Source organism: Astyanax mexicanus, chromosome 10, assembly GCF_023375975.1.
Source record: "Astyanax mexicanus isolate ESR-SI-001 chromosome 10, AstMex3_surface, whole genome shotgun sequence".
NCBI classification, from domain to species: domain Eukaryota; kingdom Metazoa; phylum Chordata; class Actinopteri; order Characiformes; family Acestrorhamphidae; genus Astyanax; species Astyanax mexicanus.
Window position 1 is genome coordinate 47,555,111 of NC_064417.1, and position 19,642 is coordinate 47,574,752.

Sequence of the window (19,642 nt, forward strand, 5' to 3'; positions counted from 1 at the left end):
AGAGTCCTTGTGCAAGACTCCAAACACTACATTGGCCGAACTCTGTTACATTTACATTTATGGCATTTAGCTGAAGCTCTAGAGAGTTTATTTCTATTACAGAGGAAAGGGCCAATGTAGTGTTAGGAGTCTTGCCCAAGGACTCTTAAAAATGTGTATATAGGCCCGGAATTGAACCGCAGTCTCCCGTGCGGTGTGGAAGTTAGCTCACTCGCAGGTAGTGGTGTTATCCACTGCACCACCCCAACCACCCCATCCCCTGCCGTAGGAACCACCTTGTAAGTCAGTCTGGATAAGAGTGTCAGCTAAATGACTATATGACTATATGATCTGTCAGCCACTAGTATTACAGCTTATTAGCCTTAAAGCATAGCCAATCCCTAAAGGCAGCTTATAGGAAAGGAATGGAAAGACTAGCATATAAGAAGCATTATCTGATTTAACATGTGTTGCACAAATAATGTGTTATTTTACCTTTAAATAGAAGATTAATATACCAAAGATGAGATTGAACAGGTTCAGGACCGCTTTATTCCACACTTAGTGATGCTGCTTAATCAAGGACGTAATTTGATGGACAGAACACGAGGCATAAAGGTTTAATTTGGGTGAGAGTGTATATTTTTTGTTCGTTTGCTTCTAAAATGTGATGTGTATGATATTGATGTATGATACCGAAGAGCCGTTTTGGGACACAAACAAATTTCAGAGAACTCCAACAATAAAAGTGTATTGTATTAGTATACAGTGCAGGATGCAAACACTGAGCCAAAGTAGTAGAAAGAGCAACAGAAGCAGCAGCAACAACAGGGGTGCGGAGGCCATCTGTCCCCAGAGCCTGACGCACAGGACAGGGCCAGAGAGCACCAAACAACAATATCCATAATACTGTTATCCACATAAACTTCTCTCTCTCTCACACTCATATTCTTACGTTTTCTTCGTCTCTGTCTATCCTTTTCCCTCTGCTGCCATCACCAATTATCTGTTTTTTTTTGTTCTTTTTATATTTTTTCCATTTTCTCCCAATTTACACGGCCAATTACCCAACCCACTCATTAGGACTCCTCCTATCACTAGTGATGCCTCAACCCTAGGAGGGTGAATACTAACACATGCCTCCTCCCATACATGTAAAGCCAGACTCCACCTCTTTTTGAACTGCTGCTGATGCAGCAAAAAGCGCAGCAACTCGGTTCTGATGCATCAGCTCACAGACGCATTGTGCTGATCCACATCACCCTTTGGAGTAATGAGGGGAGAGAGCACCATCTACCCTCCCAGAGAGAGCAAGGCCAAACTGTGCTCTTCCAGGGCTCCGGTAGCTGATGGCAAGCTACATGAAATGGATTCGAACCGGCGATCTTCTGGTCATAGTGGCATCGCATTAGACCGCTGGACAACTCTGAGCACTGTATTTTACTATATTTCATTAATTACTGTATTAATTTCAGTTTCACAAGCTTAAGCAGATATTTGTGCTCGTTTGAGCTCAACTGCTAATGAATCATGCATCAGCAGCCAAAGTCTGAGAGAGCACTATTGGCCATGCTCTCTCTGGATGAGTGGGTGTGATGCTGCTTAGTGATGCTGCATTGGCAGCAGTTGGAAAAGTAAAAGGAAGGCGGAATCTGACTTCACATGTATCAGAGGAGGCATGCGCTGATCCTGACACTCCTAGTGTTAGGAGGCATTGCAAGTGATTGTTTATTGTGTATTTTATATTGTTCATATAAATATTGGAATTATGTTGTATCAACTGAACTTGAAAAATATTTTTCAACATACATTTTGCCCTTATTGTCCAGCCATAAAAAAATAAATGGTAAATAATCAAAGTGAAGGAAAAGATGGATCCTTGGTACAAATTTACAGACATTTCTACTCTCCAGGTTATTATATAACCACAAACAACTCTTCACAACGTAAGATACACACAGTGTGTTGATAACAGACTAACATATCAGGGTATGTGTGTTAAATGCATGATTATAGGTGGAGCTTTAAACGCTGATGATAAAAAGGCTTATTTGCTCTGAAGTTGCTATTTGTAGACCAGTTGCTGTGCCTGTGTTTGCGTGTGTGTGTGTGTGTGTGTTCAGACTGTAAGCTAAGGTGTGTTAATGAGGATTTCCAGCAGTGAAATGTGCTGGTCCACAGTGTGCTCCCCAAACAAAGCCCGCCCACGGCCCGGAGGGTGCCGCCACTCATTAAACTATAAAGAGCAGAACTGCTGGAACACCGGCCTCCAAACCAGCGTGGGTCATCAGAAGCACGAGCATAGAGCTGAGCTTTCACTCCACCTTCAACACAGCTTTCTTCCTGTGCTGAAATTACTGACACGGTTCAAACCACACAGCAGCCAGCTAATAACATGCATAGCAGCTAATCTACTGCACATTTATAACAGAGACAGAGAGAACAGAGGGTCAGGTGAGGACAACAGTTAACTAATAATAATTATAATAAAAATAATATATATATATATATATTTTTTTTTTTTATTTTTATAAAGAACCCACCCTAACAATGTAAATATTAAACACACCGCTCAAAACTCCTTTTGGATGTCTTAAACAAAGACATATGAGTGTGTTACTACTAGGGGTGGGAATCACAGGAAATCTCACAATACATTATCACAATAGGTTGCCAATAATAACAATGATATCCCAAATATTGTGATTCCATGAGTCTTAAAGTGAACATATTCTGCAAAACTCACTTTTTATGTGCTTTTCTTTTTCCATTTGCCCCTATAAACACTCTAAACAGCAAAAAAATCCATCCATCAGATCAAAAAGAGTTTGTCTTCAAGAATCATATGCGTCTATGCATACAGGTGCTGGTCAACGAATTAGAATAAATTGAAATAGTGCAATCATGAAATTCTTTGAATGCATTTTTTGTGCAGAAAGCAAATCAGGTGTTCACCGCACCTGTCCTACTCGTTAGACTAATCACAGAATTCGTTACCTGGAAAAAAATTTGCTCAGCTGAGCTTTCCAAAAGGCCCATTCAGGCCATTTAACTGTGACACTGTTGTTTTATTGAATTAGAATAATGGAGAAACCATTTCATTGAATTAGAATAAATGCTGGAATTTTTGTTTTCTGTGAAGAGTGTTCACTGTGCAGTATAAAGTCAGGGTTGAGTAGAATTTCTAAGTTGTAAAATCAATCATGGGTAAGCAGCGCGACCTCTCAACCGGAATAGTGGCTCAAATTCAAGCCCTTCGCCAACAAGGCTTGACCCAAACTAAAATTGCTGAGCAGCTCGGCATCAGCCAGTCTTGCGTCTGCAAAGCTCTCAAGAAAAACTGCAGCAAGCGCACCAACTGTTCCGGCGTCCGAAAAACTTCTGCTCGCGACAACAAGCAGCTGAGAAAGATCGCAGTCAGCAACCGGTTCAAGTCCACTTCCGAGCTCACCGACTTGTGGAACAAGCAGACCGGCGCTGACGTCTCCAGATCAACCACTTACCGTCGTCTGCGCGAACTCGGCTTCAAATCTCGCGTTCCAGCAGTAAAACCGATGCTGAACAAGAAACAAATGGAGAAACGGCTGAAGTGGGCCAAAGAACACGGCGAGTGGACTGCTGAAGACTGGCAGAAAGTGGTCTTCAGTGACGAATCACGCTTCTGCATCTCCTTCGGTGACCAAGGTCCTCGTGTCTGGCGTCGTGGTGGCGAAACCTACAACCATGAGTGCGTGAAAAGATCCGTCAAGTTTCCCCAGAGCGTTATGGTCTGGGGATGCATGTCCGCTCGAGGTGTAGGGAAACTCTGCTTCCTCAAGAAGACTGTCAATGCTGCCGTATATCAAGATGTTCTGGAAACGTTCCTGATTCCGACTGTTGAGGAACAGTTCGGCGAAGAAGACTTCATATTTCAACAGGATCTTGCACCGGCTCATGCGGCAAAGTCGACCAAAGATTGGTTCACTAAAAAACAGCTTGAAGTTTTGGCATGGCCGGCCAACTCGCCTGACCTCAATGTCATTGAAAACCTTCGGGCCATCGTCAAGCAGAAAATTTGCGACAGAAAGCCTACTACGCTGGACCAACTGAAGCAGAACATCGCCACTGCCTGGGAAGCTGTGAGTGCGGAAACTTGCGACAAGCTGGTCAAATCGATGCCGCGGAGACTTCAGGCAGTCATACAAGCCAAGGGGGCAGCCACAAAATACTGAGAAAGTGATTATTGTAATTATAATAAAAATTATTCTAATTCAATGAAACGGTTTCTCCATTATTCTAATTCAATAAAACAACAGTGTCACAGTTAAATGGCCTAAATGGGCCTTTTGGAAAGCTCAGCTGAGCAAATTTTTTTCCAGGTAACGAGTTCTGTGATTAGTCTAACGAGTAGGACAGGTGCGGTGAACACCTGATTTGCTTTCTGCACAGAAAATGCATTCAAAGAATTTCATGATTGCACTATTTCAAATTATTCTAATTCGTTGACCAGCACCTGTAGAACCACCCTGGCACCACCCCTCACTAGTCCACTAGACAACCCCTAGATCAGTTGCAGATCCTCATTTCGGTCTACTGGTTGAGAACCTCCACATTCCACAGCAGGATTAGCCAGAAGACTTTGTTCGAGGGAGGGATCTATACCTACTAAATTTTGTGCTTCAATTGCAGTTAAACATAACCTAGCTTGTTCATGTTTTGCCATTCATCCAGACCAACACTAATGTGAGGTAAACGTTCAGTGTATGCATAGCTTGGTCAGCAACAGCTGACTTCATGAACATGTTTTGTATAGACCATAGACATATTCTTACTTGTGTAAAAAGAGGTTTAATATGTCCCCTTTAAGGAGTTTAAAATGACGCACAAGTTTTAAGTTAGCTGAGCCTGAAGTAGCAACATCAGCAGCTGCTACAGGTCAGTGAATCATCAGCATGGTTTAAAAGCTGTTATTTTTAAAAGGTAAAAAAGCTAATTAAATGTTGCTTTAAATCAGTGTTTTCCCCAAACCTGGTCCTAAAAGACCCTGTATAATTCATATGCATGCATACTGACATCCAGGAACAGCACAACGTTTAACCCACCCAACCTTCCACTCTGCTACAGACACTATCGTTTCGTTTATCACTGCAGTTAAACAGCACAGCATCAGAACCATGAGCGATTCCAAACAGCCCATTCGCTCAGTCACTCTGATCATGTGATGCTTCGTATAGACAGGATTCCACTACACAGCAAAGCGCAGGCTCTGAGCTTGCCGGCCGAGCACAGCTCAGGCCTACATCTCTGTGTAACAGTGAGAGACAGAGGAGAGTAGATAAAGAGGCAGTGATTGATGCAGCACACAGAAAACTCAATTATAGCAATGCCCAGAGGATTGGCACACAGCCTGGCGAGACCTTGTTGCCTCTTCAGCTACAAGATAACTCCAGTTCTACAGTCTGTAGTGTACATAAAGATGCACGAAGAGCACTACAGTGAGAGGAATGCAGTGATGAGAGAGAGAGAGAGAGAGAGAGAGAGAGAGAGAGAGAGAGAGAGAGAGAGAGAGAGAAAATCACATGTATAAACCTTAACTCATAAATAAACTCCGGCATCTTGATCCTAGTCTACAAACTAGCTTTGGATTTTTGAAGTAACATCGAAGCACTGTTGTAGGTCGCTCTGGATAAGGGCGTCTGCTAAATACCGTAAATGTAAACCAAAGATAATGTCTTGTGCAGAGTGATACAGAATTCAATACACATAAAAACATGGTAAAGTTATCAATTTAGCAGAATAATGATGACACCAGTAAAACATACTACAATTGGCATTGAGCCACTTATATTGCATATTTGTTATAAATTATTGAAGTGTCCAAGTTGTGAAATAAGGGATAGTTTATTTGCTTCTGGTTCATATATACAGCTCTGGACAAAAAATTACAGACCACTTCAGTTTCTGAATCAGTTTCTCTGATTTTGCTATTTATAGGTTTATGTTTGAGTAAAATTAACATTGTTGTTTTATTCTATAAACTACAGACAATATTTCTCCCAAATTCCAATTCGTCTGGCGGCGTTTCACCCGGCCGCGCTGCGGATCCTCCCCTGTGTCTGACGGCGTCTCACCTGGCCGCGCTGCGGATCCTCGCCTGTGTCTGACGGCGTCTCACCCAGGCGCGCTGCGGATCCTCGCCTGTGTCTGGCGGCGTCTCACCCAGCCGCGCTCCGGATCCTCCCCTGTGTCTGGCGGCGTTTCACCCGGCCGCGCTGCGAATCCTCCCCTGTGTCTGACGGCGTCTCACCTGGCCGCGCTGCGAATCCTCCCCTGTGTCTGACGGCGTCTCACCTGGCCGCGCTCCGAATCCTCCCCTGTGTCTGACGGCGTCTCACCTGGCCGCGCTGCGAATCCTCCCCTGTGTCTGACGGCGTCTCACCTGGCCGCGCTGCGAATCCTCCCCTGTGTCTGACGGCGTCTCACCTGGCCGCGCTGCGGATCCTCCCCTGTCTCTGACGGCGTCTCACCTGGCCGCGCTGCGGATCCTCGCCTGTGTCTGGCGGCGTTTCACCCGGCCGCGCTGCGGATCCTCCCCTGTGTCTGACGGCGTCTCACCTGGCCGCGCTGCGGATCCTCGCCTGTGTCTGACGGCGTCTCACCCAGGCGCGCTGCGGATCCTCGCCTGTGTCTGGCGGCGTCTCACCCAGCCGCGCTCCGGATCTTCCCCTGTGTCTGGCGGCGTTTCACCCGGCCGCGCTGCGAATCCTCCCCTGTGTCTGACGGCGTCTCACCTGGCCGCGCTGCGAATCCTCCCCTGTGTCTGACGGCGTCTCACCTGGCCGCGCTGCGGATCCTCGCCTGTGTCTGGCGGCGTCTCACCCGGCCGCGCTGCGGACTAAGTGAACTGGACTGGACTATCTCAGGTTATTTTCATGTTTTCTCTCTGTACTACGAGTTAAAATGCTCTGGTCTGCTTTATTGACAATCTTGGGGTGTCTGTCACTCCTCTGTGTTCTAACTCCAGTTTCCTTACGTTGGTCACAGGTAAATTCCAGATTATTGCTGGAATTCCTGGTCAGTACGGTCTACATGGTTAAATGTGGTGTAATGGAACCACAGTGGCAACCTCCAAACAGAGGTTTTGACCCCATTTGTATGCACAATATGGCATTTCAAAACTGCATTCCATCTATTTGGTCCTACCGTACAACCTTACCACCACGGCGCCATAACAAACCATATGCAAATTTGGCCAACCTTCGTTCTTTCCCCAGGACCTTGGAGTCCAACACACAGCAATGCCACCTGAAAATGGCTTTGCTTAATACTCGCTCGCTCAATACTAAAAGTCTTGTCTTAAATGAATTTATATCTGACAGCAAACTAGATTTTCTTTGTCTTACCGAAACCTGGCAAAAACCTTTGGACTATTATTTGTTAAATCAGACCACTCCTGTAGGTTATACATACATTGTTAAGCCTCGCATGGAAGGGCGAGGAGGTGGTATCGCTGCAATCTATAGGGCAGACATTAAAACAACTACAATTTCCATTCCTGCTGCACTTTCTTTTGAACACCTTGTTTTCAAGCTGTCTGGCCCTACTCCTCTGGTCATTGCTGTGATCTATCGCCCCCCCAAGCAAAACCCCTCCTTTCTTGCTGACTTTTCTGAGTTCCTCACTCATCTAAGTGCCCTTTCTTCATCTGTTCTCCTCTTGGGTGATTTTAACATCCATATTGATGACACCAACTGCAAGTTTGCTAATGAATTTTTGGATTTATTAGAGTGCCTTAGCTTTACACAACATGTTGACTTTCCAACTCATATAAAGGGTCATACTCTAGACCTTGTCTGCTCGACAGGTGTTGCTATAAATCACATCTCCAATCAACAACTTGGTGTCTCTGACCATTTGACGGTCTCCTTTGATGTTGATGTTCCTGCCCCCATCACAAAAACAAAACGTAAAATTTCGTTTAGGAATCTTAAACAAATTTCCCCCTCTGCTCTTACAGACTCTCTTATCAACCAGTTGTCTGTCTCTCCTCCTCTGCCACCTAGAAATCCTTCAGCCCTTGTCGATTATTATAATGACACTCTCTCCTCCTGTCTTGATCAGCTGGCTCCTCTCAAAACCAAAGTAGTTTCATTTTCCCATTCATCACCATGGTACACACCAGAACTCCACCAAATGAAATCTCGGAAACGCCAGCTTGAACGACTTTACAGGAATACCGGCCTAACAGTGCACCACCAGGCATACTCTGATCACCTTAAACTTTATAAAGATGCCCTAAATACAGCCCGATCCAATTACTACTCTGATCTTATTCATGCTGATTCGTCTAACCCTAAAGCTCTCTTCTCCACAATAAACAAACTTCTCAAACCAATGGATAACATCTCCAATTCCTTTACAGTTGATAAATGCAATTCTTTCCTTTCATTTTTTCAAACAAAAGTCGAGACCATTTACAGCTCACTGTCCATCCCTCCTGTCCTTCCTGGCCCTCCATTTGTCTCACCACAATTTATCACTCAGCCTCTCTCGCAGTTCTCACCTGTGTCTCAAATACAGCTGTCAGAGATTGTTGCTAAAACTCAAAGCTCCACCTGTATCCTAGATCCTCTCCCATCTAAACTGGTGAAGGATTGCTTCCCAGCCATCTCGTCACTCATCACAGACATAATAAACTCTTCCCTTAGCTCTGGTTCAGTTCCACATTCCCTCAAACTGGCTGCTGTCACCCCCATCCTAAAGAAACCAGGGCTTGACCCAGAAAATTTGACTAATTTTCGTCCCATCTCAAACCTCCCTTTCCTGTCAAAAATGCTAGAACGTGTTGTTGCGTCTCAGCTTACAAATCATTTAGTTTCTAACAATTTGTTTGAACTGTTTCAGTCTGGTTTCCGTCCCAAACATAGCACTGAATCAGCCCTTATCAAAGTGACAAATGACCTTCTTCTTTCCTCTGACTCAGGACATATTAGTATTCTCATCCTCCTCGATCTTACTGCAGCTTTCGACACCATTAACCACTCTGTTCTTCTTTCACGCCTTAAATCTTCACTCAATATCACAGGTACTGCCCTCTGTTGGCTAAGGTCATACCTCACAAACCGTAAACAGTTTGTTAATATTAACAACTGCAGTTCTGCTATTGCTCCACTATCCCAAGGTGTTCCCCAAGGCTCGGTGCTTGGTCCACTACTATTTATACTTTACATGCTTCCTCTCGGTAACATCATTCGTCAGCATGGCCTTCATTTCCATTGCTATGCTGATGATGTCCAGCTTTACATTTCTACCAAATCTATCACTACTGCATCTCTTTCTGTTCTGACAAATTGCCTCACTGAAATAAAATCCTGGATGAAAACCAACTTTCTCAAATTAAACTGTGATAAATCTGACATGATTATTATCGGTCCGAAATCCCTGACAAAAAACACAACAAACTTCCAGCTCACGATTGACAACTCTACATTGTCTCCTTCCTCAAACATCCGTAATCTTGGAGTCATTTTTGACAGTAATCTTTCATTTGACAATCATGTAAATCAAATCACAAAATCTGCTTTTTTTCATCTAAAAAACATTGCACGCCTTCGTCCATCACTTTCCTTTTCCTCCGCTGAAACCCTGATCCACGCTTTCATTACATCTAGAATTGACTACTGCAATAGCATTCTTTACGGCACATCTAACAAAATCTTAAATAAACTTCAATACATTCAGAACTGCGCTGCACGTCTCCTCACTCGTTCTCCCTCCCGCGACCACATTACACCTGTCCTCCAACAACTTCACTGGCTCCCTGTCACTCATCGTATTCAATTCAAAATTCTTTTATTTACTCACAAAGCTCTCCATAATCAGGCCCCTCCCTACCTCACTGACCTGCTTCATTATCATACTCCTTCCCGTTCACTTCGATCATCTGACGCCAATTAACTGTCCATTGGTAGAACCAAGCACCGGACCTGGGGCGACAGAGCTTTTTCCATAGCTGCCCCCTCCCTGTGGAACTCTCTCCCAAAACACCTCCGCGACTGCTCTGATCTTCCCACTTTTAAATCTCTCCTCAAAACTCACCTTTTCAGATCTGCTTTCAACACATGATGCAACATTTCTATGTCCCTCTCCTTTTTTCCTTTTCTTCATCTGTTTTTAATCTCTTTAAATTTAAATTTAAATTTTCTATCTTTTATGCTTTGATTGTTTTGCTCTATTTGATTTCTATTGTATGGTATTGATGATGTTGGTGATGATGATGTTGATTATTTTACTATGTATTTTCATATTGTATTTTTTATGCAATGTAAAGCGTCTTTGAGTATCCTGAAAAGCGCTATAAAAATAAAATGTATTATTATTATTATTATTAAAATATTGTAATTTAGAGCAGTTATTTGCAGAAAATGAGAAATGGCTGAAATAACCAAAAAGATGCAGAGCTTTCAGACCTCAAATAATGCAAAGAAAACAAGTTTATATTTGTTCAAGTTTTAAGACTTCAGAAATCAATATTTGGTGGAATAACCCTGGTTTTTACTCACAGTTTTCATGCATCTTGGCATCATGTTCTCCTCCACTGTCTTACACACTGCTTTTAGATAACTTTATGCTGCTTTACTCCTGGTGCAAAAAAATCAAGCAGTTCAGTTTGGTTTGATGGCTTGTGATCGTTCATCTTTCTTTTAATTTGGTTAAATCAAAGAAAATCATATATATGTGTGTGTGTGTTTGTGTATACAATTGTACAGTGATTAAAAACCAGGGTTATTCCACCAAATATTGATTTCTGAACTCTTAAAACTTTATGAATATGAACTTGTTTTCTTTGCATTATTTGAGGTCTGAAAGCTCTGCATCTCTTTTATTTTAGCCCTCTCTCATTTTCTGCTAATAAATTCTGTAAATAACAATATTTTAATTTGGAATTTGGGAGAAATGTCTGTAGTTTATAGAATAAAACAACAAAGATAATTTTACTCAAACATAAACCTATAAATAGCAAAATCAGAGAAACTGATTCAGAAACTGAAGTGATCTCTTATATCCAGCACTTCATTATGAACAAATGCACTTGGCTTACTGTCTGCCAGTCACTGGATATTAGCGCTGATGCTAGCTAACTGCTCAGCACTGTCACATCCCTGTAGACGAGTGTCCGTGCTACATGCCCGCGGGCCGCGGCGGGCAGGAGAGTGCCAGCCTCCACAGTAAAGTTGCTTTAAAAACGTTTCTGCAGCAGTTCTGATTCTGCGCTGGAATAGCCTGAGGAGCTTCTGACCGAGCTTTCCACCTCCATTCCTGCTGCTGTCACCTAAACACAGCACAATTTACATCACTGCCATCAAGCCCTCCAACAAACTAAACCATGACCTCATCAGTTCTGCGTGACCTGTGACCCGTGCTTAGGTCCACAAAAGAAACAAAAGTGAACAGGCTCAGCAGAATCCAACACACCAAACTATGATGTCATTTATAAAACTTCATGACTGTATATAAAAACAGACTCAGCAGTCCTATCCCCATCAAATCTATAGAAATTACAGAAAATTTGTCCACCATGTTGTTAAATTTGACCAACCCTCCACCTCCCAGACCACCTCCCAGACCAAACATCTCAGATTAGGGCTGTGTATTGGCAAGTCGTTAACCGTGCCTAGTGCAGCTGGTTATAGGACTTGTCAGTGTGTCTTTGCTTTCGTAACGATGGGAAAAGTACACCTTGCATGGTTCCAAACATGCAAAAGGCATGTATTAATTCTCTTAGTTATTCATGGATGAGTTTTGGGCGTAACATGCAATTAACCAATTAACCAATCACTTGCCATTCCCTGCAAGAACCAGAAGAGTTTTGACTTTGGCGGATTGGTAACTGAATGGCGCAGCGCTTCTGCGCTTCTCAGCAGAGGAAATTGACCTGCTTGTTCATTCTGTAAAAAGTGCACGAGCAGTTCATTTACAGAAACACGAAGGTTATTTTATTTTTCTGTTTAATGTTAATGTAAAAGTTGGGTTTGTGCACTGCTGTGTGTTCTTGTGTTGCAAAATATGAGAATGTACGCTGTGTTGCCAAGATAGCAATGAACGTCTGACTGTGTTTCTGATGTCAAAAAGAAATATGCCAGAAATTAACCAAAACTCACCACATTTCCAGACCACCATGCCCATTGGTTAGATTTATTCGTAAGCTCTGTTGCCATTTAAACTTTGCAGACGGAAGGTGTAAAAATTGACTGTATGCGGGGTGTGAGATAGCAATGAGCTTTAAGCAATGAGCATCTTGTGCAGAGTGGAATCCAAAGACAGTATACAACACTGTTTTTTAGTGATTGGAATCAGTGACAGGGATTAATTTTGTGGTCTTTTTAAAACGGATCATGTATTTTTGAGAAATGTACAGTTTTGCAAAATATAATACAGCAAAAATATAAATATCTATATTTTCTTTCTCTATCTCAGACCAACCATCACTGAATCAACATCCTTAGCTAAAAGAACAGAAGCAGAATAGATTTATCAAATAATCACATAATAGTAAGATTAACAAGCTAATTGCCTGACAGCTTTACTACAACTCAGCTACTCCATGTAATTCATCATCAATTTCTAAAGGTGTATCTTCATAGTAAGGTATAACAATATAGCAATATTATGTTAAAAAGGTTATTGTCTAGAAGAAAATAAAAATGTGGCAATATCAATCTGTTGAATTGTTTGGATACAAAATTTGTATATTAAATAGGCAGGGCTGTTTTGTTACTGAAACATTTTTGGGAAAGAAGGAGCTACACATCACACTGCAATAACACTGTAATAATCAGTCAGCAGAGGCGTCAGACCTGCAGTGGCTTAAATTTTCAGACATGTTGAGCTTTCTATGTATAATTCAGTTATTAAAACACCTTAGAATCAGAAAAAAAGCTTTTCTCATTAAAAAGTAAGGAGAACTCATACGAGCAGTCCACAGGTGTGGTGTAATAGAGTGAAGCACACAGCTGAGTTCAGGCATTCAGAGCGACTCTGTTCAAAGACCCCTGACAGCTGGCGGCTTTGATCAGGTAAACAACTGTACTGTGCGATTGCAGGGGAGGAGCAGAGAAAATGAGCTGCTTCTGACTGAAACTAAAGCCAAGTGTAAAAATTCACCAGATATCTGAGTGTTTCTCCTTTAGCTCTGTCCTGACATGCTCTAATAATGTTACTGCTAAAAAACATAGCAGAACTATACTGTACTGCTATACTGCTGCCCACAGTATGCTTTTGTCTGTATATTTCTGGTTGGTGAACTCAATCTATTAGTCAGTCAGTGACAGTGTTTAAGAACTCCAGCAGCACTGCTGTGTCTGATCCTATCTGTGAGACACTGTGAGGTAGATTAAAGGTAGAGTAAAGGTAGTGTGGGATTATATGAGAGCATGAAAGATGGTATGAGACACTGTGAGACACTGAGGTAGAGTAAAGGTAGAGTGGAATTATGTGAGAGCATGAAAGATGTTGTAAGATACTGCGAGATACTGTGGAATTGTGCGAGATCGTGTGAGACCATGTTTGAGACCATGTTTAAGACCATGTGTGAGATAGTTTAGGATCATGTGAAATTGTTGGATAGTGTGAGATTGTATGGGATAGTGTGAGGTAGAGTAAGATTGAGTGAGAGCATGAAAGATGGTCTGAGACACTGTGAGATACTGTGGAATTGTGCGAGATAGTGTGAGACCATGTTTGAGACCATGTTTAAGACCATGTGTGAGATAGTTTAGGATCATGTGAAATTGTTGGATAGTGTGAGATTGTATGGGATAGTGTGAGGTAGAGTAAGATTGAGTGAGAGCATGAAAGATGGTCTGAGACACCGTGAGATACTGTGAGATACTGTGGGATAGAGTGAGAACATGAAAGATGGTATTAGATAGTGTTGAATCGTGTGAGATAGTGCCAGATGGTGCCTGTAACTGGGTATAAAATGGCATGAGATAGTGTTGGAAAGTGTGACATAGTGTGAGATGGTGTGAGTGATAGATGGTATGAGATGGTGCGAGATGGGGCAAGATGATGTGAGACAGTATGAGACGGTGTGAGACAGTGCAGGGTTATGGTGAGTGACAGGCTGCTGCTTATTCCTGCTTTGTTGCCTGGGCTGTGTCTCATTATGGAAATTATGCCATTTCCCAAGAGCGCACTTCTCTGGCACCGGAGCACCACCGCACACGCCTCACACACAACTCACACACCACATATGCCCAACACACCCCTCACATTGGCTTCAGGGAGCACGGATGCTGTGTGGAGGTATTTTTAGCAATTGTCGCCCTCACCGTGCCTTTTTCCCTCTCCACCAAACTCTAGATCTTACTGTAGTTAATACAAAGCAGCAGCAAGACACACACACACACACACACACACCTCCTAATAAACACACCACACACCGCACACTTACAGATGCACATATCCAGTGGCGTTTACTGGAAGTTATGAATCTGCACTATTATTAAAATATTTGAGCAATGAAGTAAAGAGCAGGCCGTAAACCTTCGCAGTCTCATCACCAGCCTGCTGGAGTTAATGTGCGGCAGCACTGTGCCAGGTGCCAGCCTGTCAAGCTTAAAACTGCCTTCTTACTGATGTGATTTTTTTTATTAAGGAATGTTCTGTACTATAAACAATACAACTGTTTTAAAGTAATAAATCAATTTCAAACAATCTAAAAACACAACCTGCTTCAAAGTTCTTTAATTCCAGTTTCTGCCGCTTCACTGCCCAGCACATTTTAGAGGACTGCCTGCTTTAACCCACCCACTGCACCTCGGAAAGGATATGTTAATGAGCTGAATCAGGTGTGTTGGGAGAAGGTTAAGCCATAAACCAGCACTGAAGAACTCTTGGTTGGTCTTTTTTTCTTCAGATCATGGAGCAAATGGTCCAAAAAGGGTCCTGACTCCCAATTTAAGGGTGAAACTGAAGCTCAGTCCATTTTGCCTCAAACTTATCTAAGAAATTAAACCATTAATTTTCTGCCATTTTTGAGTTCAATCTTTGCACTCAACTTGTGCACCTCACTTAGAAACACTGCTGCCACTATGATCAGGAGATTTCCTTTTTGAATTCTGTTCATGCAGCCCTGAGAGAGCACAATTGGCCTTGCTTTCTCTGGGTGGGTAGATGGCGCTCTTTCCCCTCATCACTCCAAAGGATGATGTGGGTCAGCACAAGGCGTCTGTGAGCTGATGTATCAGAACCGAGTCTCTGTGCTTTCCTCGGAGCGCGCGGTGCTGCTACTCGACAATGCTGCATCAGCAGCAGTTTAAAAAGAGGCGGAGTCTGACTGAGTGGGTTGGTTATTTAGCATTGTAAATTGGTGAGAAAAATGGGATAAAATGCTAAAATAAACTGTTCAAAAAGAGAAAAAAAAACACCTTTAGCCATTGTACACTGTAAAAGTATTACATGCTTGAGGAACTTTGATAATCTGTGGAAAAATCCTTTATAGCGCTTTGTGGATCCTTCAAGAAAAGCTTTTTTAGAAGAAAAAAATGTTCCTTAAAGCACCTTTAAGAGTTCCTCTACAATCTCAACCCCTATACTTTTAACAGTGTAGGACTATATGATATGAGTATAACTGAATGAGACAGATGGTAGAGCAATTAAACCAGACTCAAACCTGGTGGAAACACTGCAACAATAAGGAAAAGTCCTTGACGACCTTGTAAGAGATCCGGGTTGAGGAAGTTGTGGTGCTTAAAGCATCCAGATGTCTCCGAGGACCCCGGCGCTCTCCAGAGGGCTCTCTGAGTGGATCTGCATTTCTGAGTCCTAATGAAACAGCCATTTTAGGCGAGTGACCCACAGATCAATGCGGTCAATAGCATTAACCCCGGAGTAGCGGCCGGCGCAGGCCATGCATGACAGAGCTCCGGCTTTTAATTAATGCTGCAGCTCAGCGCATTAAGCCTCGCAAGTCTGCGACAGCATGCCAGAGTCAGCGCGGCCAAAACGAGCCGATGTTTACCGCTTATAGCCCAGACTATAAAAGCCAGCCAGCGAACGGCGAATATTGAGTTGCGTGGAGGTACTTAATTAGGCTTGTCTTGGAAGCTTGTTTAAAGCCATGCCAAGAGCTAATAGTATAAATTTAGGTAGGCTTTGCTTCAGCCAGACTGGTGTCAGGCTAAGCGCTGATGTGCGCTCGGGCTCCGAGGCCCGTTCCGCAGCTCTTACGAGCTGCAGGTTTTAAGTAAAGCACAGAGCAATTTGCTCCCCTGTCAGCTGGCTTGTTGTGGACTGAACAAATGGCTGCCTGTCAGTTTAGCACTCATCACACTAAGCAGACGACAAGAGCCAATCTCCAAGCTCAATCTCTCGTCTGAACTGCATCACTAACCCTTCATCCAGCATCTCCACACACTTCCCACCAGAATTCACCACAGAAGGGTTAGTTAAAATCTGTGAAACTTATTATTACACAGTCACATCAAAACTCAAACCCCAAAATCATGTTTTGTTTTTTTTTTTACTGCTGTTAGGGCTTGTCTATACCCATTTGAAAAGGTCAACTGGACCTTGAAACTTGTGAACAGTTCATGAAAAAAATGGACAAAAGCAGAAGCAGAAATGGTCCAAAATTACTGGTTAACACAGTAGGCATACTAATATGCAGCCTGATAATCGGTTAATAAATGCAAACCAATGGCTCAATCAGAACAGAATGCATGCATTTAAACACCTTAATCTGAATAGAATGGTTTAAGGCCATTCTGAAAACAATTGATCTGACTGAACAAGGTACATAAACCTTAATACAATCGATTAAATAGAAGAATAAAAGCCATGTAATCACCTGTTTCACACCAGTCACCAGTCTGAACTGAAATCCAGCCCATTTGTCTTGGAATGGTCAACAATAGAAGTGGGTGATATGGTCTGAAGTAAGATATGGCACACCCCTAGTTAAGGACATGATCTTTCGCTTTCCCTTATTTTCTTCACCTTTAAGTGAAATTAAAGCACAGTTTACAAGTTTTCCTGAGGACACCATTTTTTAAAACAATTAATACAAATCAACCAAATCAGATACTACAGTATTCACTTGAACTGCAACTCCACAGCAACCCCCTGGCTGATTCTGCGCACCACAGAAACCACCAAGGATACCAAGTATAGTATCCAACTAGTAACACACTCGCAACCATTTGGCAACCAACTTGTATACAATAGAAACCATGTAGCAAAACTGCAACAACAACCACCTGGAATACCATAGCAACCACCTAGCAACCAACAACAGGCACCAAGTGTTGTTCATTTACATGCATTAGCTGAACATATTGCTCTTCATACTGTAAGAATGAGCTGAAATGGCTTTTGAGGACGATGTTAGGAACAAGATATCTATTATCAGTACCTGATCTCACAAACGCCCATGTGGCTGAATACAATCCAATCCTCATAACAAAACCCCAACATCTATCTACACTCCCACTTTAATTGAGAAGAAAGGTTGGATGAGCAGATTTCAACAAACTGGATATTAGATACAGATCTAGATTTTGTGTGGCGATTAGGGCTGGACCCGAATATTCGGGTATTCGGATATTCGTTCGTTGAGTAGGTATTCGGTTTTTAATTTTGGTATTCGGATATTCGTTTTTTTTCTCCTTTCCAGAGTTCCACCTCACTCTAACCACTTCTGTTCTCGCGGGTCCCCTCAGAATATCTTGCGCGCGGGACAGAACTGAACTGTTATTGGCTGGAGCGGGAGTTTAATCCAGACGATGCGGGAGCAAATTAATAAATAGTTAAGAAAACTGTAATAATTGTAAAAAAAAAAACCTAAAGAAAACTCTCAACGCGCAGGATGGACCGACACACACACGCACACACCGATGGTGTTTGGACTGGGGTAAGGAACGGGACCACACTATTCAGCGCTGCTGTTTTAATAAATATATAAGTAAATTTGAAGCATTAAATGTAGTTTATTTAATTTATATTAGGAACGTGGGGCGGGAGCGGCAGAAATGTGTATGTGGCGGGCGGGCGCGGGATTAAAAGAAGCTATTTTTTTGCGGAGCGGTAACGAGACAGAAACGCGGGAGCGTGGAAGAGTGGGTTTAAAAATCAGTCTCGCGCAGACCTCTATTATACATGATAAAAAAAAAATGCAGGCTCTTCGAAACTGATTTATATAATAAAACGTAAGGGGTAATGTGGCAACAGTAGGGGCTAAATCGGTTACAAAAGCCTGGCCTACAAAAATGATGTCTGAACGAATTTCCTCTTATGTAATATAATTTAAAATGGTTTAAAAATATAAAATAATTTCTAAACAAACGAAATATTTAATATTGAGCTTATAGCCCAAGTGCAAAAATACAAAATCAGTAATACGGCTATGCCCTGCACAATCCTTTAACCGAAATAGACCAAGTACAGTTTACAATGACTGTCCTCTAATATAATTAACAATGTTTAAGAATATAAAATACTTCCTGAACAAACGTTTTTTTTTGTTTGTTTTTTTAAGCAAATAGCCTAAGTGTGAAAACACAAACAGCAATTTACTGGGCTGGCTTGCGCAGCGGAGAAACCGTGCAGCAGCAGCCTCGGTGTGGGGCAGCAGAAATTCCGGGATGAAAACACAAAGAAATCTGGGCTAAAAACACAGAAAAAATATGGGGTGAAAACACAAAAATCCGGGGTGAATATGTCTCGTCGGTCAGAGCAAATTGAACATTTTTCAGTGGATTAAAGGGGCCGTGATTTGCTTTTTTTTTTTTTTTTTTTTTTTACCTCTTTTTTTAAAAACGAATATTCGAATATTCGCTTCGAATCAGTGCCGAATATCCGGAGCTCAAAAAACGCTATTCGGGCCAGCCCTAGTGGCGATAGAAAATCTGGTAAGAGTATTTTCAATGCTTAGGCCACTCCCACTAAGAGTTGGAAAAATATTAACATCACAATATATCGTATTCATTGGCGATACATTATCGATACATGGAAGGCATCAAATATCTATTGAAACATAGGCTTGCCCTCTAATTTGACCTTTTACACTGACTGCTGCATTACTCCACGTGATTGCACTAATCAAATGAATAGGGTTAATAAACTTGCAGTGAAGAATATTGGTTATCAAATTCTGTGAAACTACCAATAAATCTATAACATATATTACATTATATACATTCATTATATTTATAATTCCTGGTATTCGCTTATTTATGAGTGTTCTATCCTTTTCAGTAACACAAATGCTGTGGAGAATCGTAAATCATTATCTTACATATATATATATATATATATATATATATATATATATATATATTGAGTATCACAGAATCACAGTATTATCGTGATATCCTCGTTATCATGAGATGCCATGTAATTCCCTAACTCCCACCCCCTCCAGTTCCACAACCCCCAGTCTACCACCAGTGTCCTTGCAGTGCACTTATTTATGACCGCTGCTCAGGCCTTATTGCCTGCCTTTGCTACCTTATGTTAATCCCCTCCATAATTTAGAAAACTTTAATTAGTTCATGTCCGTACCAGCCATTAATCCACCGTATAGCGATACAGCGTCCTGTGGGACTATAAAAAGCTCCGACACCCTCCGAGCCTCATTCACGTCCTCTAAACTGTCCATGTACACGCATACACATACATATAC

General features: G+C 42.1%; 1 protein-coding gene across 5 annotated transcripts in view; it reads right to left on the bottom strand.

Annotated features, from left to right (window-relative positions):
• fgf13a (fibroblast growth factor 13a) overlaps nucleotides 1–19,642 on the bottom strand; it is a 231,941-nt gene that overhangs the window by 188,881 nt on the left and 23,418 nt on the right. The window lies entirely within an intron of this gene.